This window comes from Rutidosis leptorrhynchoides, chromosome 4, assembly GCF_046630445.1.
Source record: "Rutidosis leptorrhynchoides isolate AG116_Rl617_1_P2 chromosome 4, CSIRO_AGI_Rlap_v1, whole genome shotgun sequence".
Taxonomy (NCBI): domain Eukaryota; kingdom Viridiplantae; phylum Streptophyta; class Magnoliopsida; order Asterales; family Asteraceae; genus Rutidosis; species Rutidosis leptorrhynchoides.
The window spans coordinates 539,414,743-539,421,106 of NC_092336.1; positions in this window are offsets into that span (position 1 = coordinate 539,414,743).

The window sequence follows — 6,364 nt, forward strand, 5'->3', positions numbered from 1 at the left end:
TCGAGTTTTAAAGCGGGTGCGGGAATTAACCCAACGAATATTTTAAAAACGTTCGAGTAACGGATGACTTTATAATTAGATAACGAGAATATTATGAACGTTAGTTAACGAAAGATACAAATTTGAATAACGAAAGATATTATATAAAAAAAAAAGACGGTGTTAAAATAAATTAAACGGAAAATCACGGGATATTACATTATCCACACCTCAAAAGAAATTTCGTCCCGAAATTTAGTTGGAAGTAATAGTCGATGTCTCTTACTCGAGACTTAGTGTAGTAACTCTACGAATGATTGAAGGTACTTTCTTGGACATTCCACGAATCCGGATAGTCGGGGTGTTACGTTGTATTAGGGCTTGGTTTTACGATCCATGATTTCAACCAGTTTTCCCATGAAGAGGAGTTTGTCATCAATAGTTGGTGCATCTAAAAGGATTGCACATTCCTGTTCCGCATGACACGTTTCTAAGTTTGTTACACGAAATGTAGGATAAACGGAAACTTAATTGAGTCGGAAGTTCTAAACGGTAGGAAGCGGTTCCAATACGCCCCAAGGTTTCAAAAGGTTCGATATTGCGGATATAGCCTTTCTCGATTTCCCCAAAATGGATTACACCCTTCCAAGGTGCGGTTTCTCAATATTACGCGGTTACACACTGGGTTTGGTGAGGTTTTCATCTAAGTTTGGTATAACTCTTCTGGCGACAATGGGTTGTCTCGAGCCCTTCTCGGACTTGAACGATCTCAATTGTTGTTTCTTGATGGAGTTCAGATTTCAATGGTTGATGCTTTGGTTAAATGAATAGGGGTATGACATTAGCGGTCATATAGGGTTTCGGAAAGTGCGTGTGAAGACACGAGTGGTAACTACTGTTGTAAGAGTGATCTACTAAAGGTGATAATACGAGTTTGTGACATGCCTTTCCAAGACGTAAATCGTTCGTTTGCTCGGTTCATCGGTTTGTGGGTGGTACGCGGTACTCATGTCTAAGCGGGTCTCCAAGGTTTCTTGTAAAACTAGAAGTGAAACGAGTATTTCGATACGGGGTAATTGACAAGGATGCACCGTGTTGGAATAGAATCTCTTAAGATATGTTTGAACAGGTTAGTTAGGGTTCGAAAATGTTCGTTAGGACTACTCACCCTCGTGGCGAATATTAATGTAATATGAGGAGTTTCTCTATCCATTGAGAAGTTTTACAAAAAGTTTCCTTATACGGAAGTGCGAGCGATAAAGATAGGAGCGGAATGAGGACTTAGAATATGGTGAGTTTACATCTCGAGGTAGCCATATCGTGCATCTAGTTGTCAAAAGTTGAGGTTTGAAAAAGAAAACGAGATAGTACACGTAGTTGTATAGTTCGGGGTTGAATAGTAGTTGGCCAATTATCAGCAACACAAGGATGTTAAGTCAAAGAAGAATGAGGTATCCTTGGAGTGTGTGTTATCTTAAATTCCCGTAATATCAGACGGTAACGGTGAAATATCAGAGGTATGTAGTGTGGTATGAGGTGACGAGAAAATTGATCGGATCCACAATTTAGTATTCGAATTCTTCGTGCAAAATAACGAATTTTAGTTACGTTGATTTTTGAGTCGAGAGAGTATGCCTTTCGGCGTTCAAGTAGAAATATTTTCATGTTTGAGTTCCATCTGTTGCTATACGAATTTAACTAGAAATGTTGGTGTGAAGAATCACGCTCAAGGTTCGAACACGGAGAGGTTTAAATTTTCCCTCAATGAGTTAACGAGGTTAGAAGTCGTGTAACACGAGAAAAGTCAGAAATGAATCTTCGGTAATAACAGCGAGTTCTAAGATTTTACGAATACAAGTCTGAGTTGGGAGAGTTTCCTGATTACATGTGGCTTGATTTCGAGATTGATTGTAACGACCTGACCATAAACATCATGGTCTAGAAAATTGGACTTCGTTCAACAGAAATTCTCACTCAGAGACTTTGGTATAGAGTTGCTCTTTTCTCAAAAGTTCGAGCTTAAGATGGTGATGTTGTTCGTTTTCCTTCTTTACTTGAATAAGTTAAGATGTCATCTATAAATACGATAACAGATTAGTCTATATGAATTTGCATACGCGGTTCAAGAGGTTTATGGATACGGGCGAGCCCTAAATAAATCAAACGGTACTAAGAGAGATTTACAACTAACGTTGCGAGTTCGGAAAGTGGCTTAGGAGACATCGTCTCACTTAACCCCCAATTGATGATAACCGGAACGGAGGTCGATTTGGAACATACGGGATTCGTGCAAATAATCATGAGGTCATGGATGCGAGGGAGAGGGTATCGGTTTCCAACTGAAAATTTCTTAGTTCATAATAATCTATACATAAATGTAGGGCAACAATTTCTCCTTAATGAATAGGTTTTGAGTTCCTTAGTTCTATTGGTGTCGAGTTCAATTTCTTAACGTATATCCTCCGATAATATTTATAGGCACACAATATTTTTCCGTTGGTCGCTTAAATCGCCTAAATAGTATCTAGGGGAAAAGATGGAAGGTAATGAGTACAAGTCAAAGTCTTGGTTGTAAAACGTCTAGCGGTAATCGAATCGAACAAGTATGAAGTATACGGTTTGTTGTGAAGAAACGTACCCGTGACTAGTCCATCGTCGTCTCGGGCATCCTAGGTGTCGATGTTGAAAGTTCAATGGCGTGCGTTGGGGTTGATATCTTCCTTGGGCACACATTCCTAAAATGACCCAGTTGGCCACACTCAAAGCATGCACCCGTCCTGTGTGCGTTGGGCACCCTTCGAGCGACGGTAACGGTACCCTTATAGACATGGGCCACATGGCCACTTCTTTGACACTTGACGCAAAATGGTTTGCCACATTCACCAAAATGATGTTTGCGACACTTGTTACAGTGAGGTAGGGTTCCGGCATACCACTTCTTGCCGTCGGGGGTGAAAGGCTTCTTGGAGATGTTGTTATTGTTGTGGTTGCTTGGTTGCGAGGCTTCCCATTTTCTTTTGTTGTTACCCGGGTGGTTCTCGACCATTCGTACCGGTGCTTCCATTTCATTCACCGTTTCTAAAGTTTGGTGGGCCTTTGTTAAAGCCTCTTGTAGGTTAGTGGGTTGGGATGCCATTACCCCGTGTTGAATGCTCTTAGGGAGGCCATCCATGTAAAGTTCGACTCTTAGGGATTCGGGAGTCATGAGATTTGGACACATTGAGACTAGTTCGGTAAACCGTTGATTATAAGCTCCGAGGTCATTCCCGACCGTTCTTAAATTCCTTAGCCCTTGCTCGAGCCTTCGAGTCTCATCGCGCGGGAAGTATTCGGTGATCATTCTTTCTCTTAATTCGGTCCAAGAGAGTGTAAGGGCTTCATCGATACCCACTGATTGTACATACGTGTTCCACCATGAGAGAGCGATACCGGTAAGAGTGAGGGTGGAAAACTTGACCTTATCTTGGTCCTGACAACCGCTTATGCTAAAAACGGATTCTGTTTGTTCAAACCATCGGGTGAGAGTAACCGGTCCCCCGGTTCCATCGAAAGTGGGAGGATTGTACTTCATGAAGTTCTTGTAGGAGCAACCTTCGATTGAATTTCCGGCTCCATGATTGTTGTTGTTAGAAAAGTGATTGGCCACGGCCGTACCCACGGCGGTGGTTATCATTCGTTGAAGAGTTTGTTCTAGAGTTTCGAGAGGAGTGTTGTGTTGACCTTGGTGAGCCATTGTTCCTTCATGAGACAAGAATATCGTTGGTTAGTATTTTCAACAATACTAACCGTGGCATGGAATAAGGATAGAGAGAAAATTTTCCTTGACTCGCCTTAAATTCTCTATGTCATAATGTCGGAACGTCCATGTGAATCACCGTAATATAATCCCGGAAATTATATTACCCTGATTCTCATGTGCATTTAACATTACTTCATAAAGTCAAGGTGGCGCGTCAACAAAATTTATCAACGTAAGATCAAGATCGAATACGAGTTAGATATGATAGAAGAGTTCGAGTATAGATGCACAAATAGTCAAGTAATTCCTACTTCAGTCTATATGCCGGTTGTAGTCTAGATTCACCTATGTACCCTATGACTCGGGGTGGACACAAATGAACTCTAAATCCCTACAACCAAGGCTCTGATACCACTTGTAGCGACCCCGACAAAACGTCAAGTGACGGCGTCGGCTACGTGGGTCCCATTACCTGATTATAAGTCTTTAAGATAACGTTTGACCAAAATATGTCGCCTTCATTTCAAAATAAAGATTGTTTCAAAGTTTACAAGAATTGTTCAACCAAAAGTTAAGTGACAACGTTATAAGTACGATTGAAATCTAGGCGACACGGTTTAAAGTAAAGTCAAAAGACGCTCCATGAAATGCATGTATACTCGACATCCAATGCAAGTATCAAAATAATGAGCGGAAGCATGTATCATGTATCGTTCAAGGACCTGATAAAAACATAGAAATCTGTCAACGAAAACGTTGGTGAAATCATAGGTTTAAGTAAGTAAGTACAAGTGAACCACAAGATTTGTATCAAAGAAATAATAGTAATACATTCCAAAAGTTTGTTTCACGAGCACCCAATTATCAAAGCTTAACATTCCATCCATTGTATACCCCATCCATAGTGCTAGAACAAACACTGATTCTCGAAAATATATTTCATCCGTAGACGGTAGCGAACCGTCAAAGATGAGGGTTGTCAACCCATATGGCCATATAACATAAGTTCTCGCTTACACCCGGCAAGTGTAACTAATGATAATCGAATTGAGGATTTTTGTTCTAAACTCGTATGTAGAATGTTTGTTTTCCCTTTCTTGTGTTCACTTAGTTCAAAAGAATCGTTTATGTTTTCTCATCCCAAATATAAGTTCAAAAAGAGTAAAAGTGGGACTATGATCTCACCTTAAGTGCAAGAGTTAATAAAGTACTTCAACAAGTAGACGCGTGCAAAGACAAAGCTAGTCTTGACCTAAACATATAGGTTGTATCAATAACGGTAAACACAAACGGTCAAAGATGTTCAATTAGTCCTATGGCTCGTTACGACTCGATTAATATAGCATGTGAATCAATTTGTCAAGTTTCATGTACGATACAAGTAGTTAAGTATGTTAGAACGATTGTATAATCGTTTGGTTAAGTTTGACTAAAAGTCAAACTTGGTCAAAGTCAAAGTCAAAGTCAACGGGGTCGGGTCGGGTATCTGACAATTTTCCCATGATGAGAAATCATTTATGAGCAGAATGGCCAAGTTTCATGTTAATCGGAGTTACGGTTAAGCGGGAAACATTTTGTGAAAGGAAAAATAAAAACAAAAATGAGCTGGGCATATGCGCGGCGCGCAATGGGTTGAGCGGCGCGCACCCAAGTGTAAATCCTGGTCAGAACTTAACCACGAAGGCAAACATCTGGGATTTCTAATTCTGTGCGGCGCGCAGGTATGTGCGCGGCGCGCACTACCTGGGAAACATGTTGTTTGCAGAAAATTGGTCTAAGTCACGACCCAAAACACAATTTAACACATTTCATGCACCGAAAACATTTAAAACGCATATCATATATCATTAGAACGGTAATTTGACGAGGAATACAACTAAGCACTTATGGTCCAACAATAACATCATTTACAATAGCCGAAATCTCATCAAGCGAACAATAAAAGTCCATTTCCTAAGTTTCAAGTTCATCAATTGCATTTTGAGTTTCGGGAAACCAATTCACACATATGATATGCCGTTTTGAAGGTAATGAAGCATACATTACTATTAAATACTAACAATTAGCATTCCATGACATTCAAGCATCCAAAAATTCATGTCAAGAACTATCAAACCCTAGTCAAACATCTCAAAATCAATAATCATGTTTTTGAAGTTTTCTTAATCAACCTACACATCAATTTGAAGCTAATGATGCTAGTAACACATTTAATACATGAACTTTAACAATTAAACAACTTTTAATCATCCAAAATCAAAGATTAAGCAAGCAATTTTCATATTCAAGCTAGTTACACCAAAAACAACAAATTGAGCATACAAATTACATACACGACATCACAATGAGCCATAGACACTAACTAACACCATTTCAAGTCAAAAACATGAATTTAGAGAAATTTAGAGTTTTAGAAATGTTACCCACACTTGATGATATTGGTATCAAAATGTAGAGGATGAAGAGAGGATCACGAAAATGTAATTTGTTTTGATGTTTGCTTCTCCAATCGGATTTAGATGATGATTTTATGTTTGAGGGTTTTGAGTTCAAAAATGGGAAGTAGAGAGAAAGAGGAGGATGAAGGTGGTAGGTGGAGATGAAATGAATGGATGTGGTAAGTGGGTTGACTAGTTGACCTAGTCA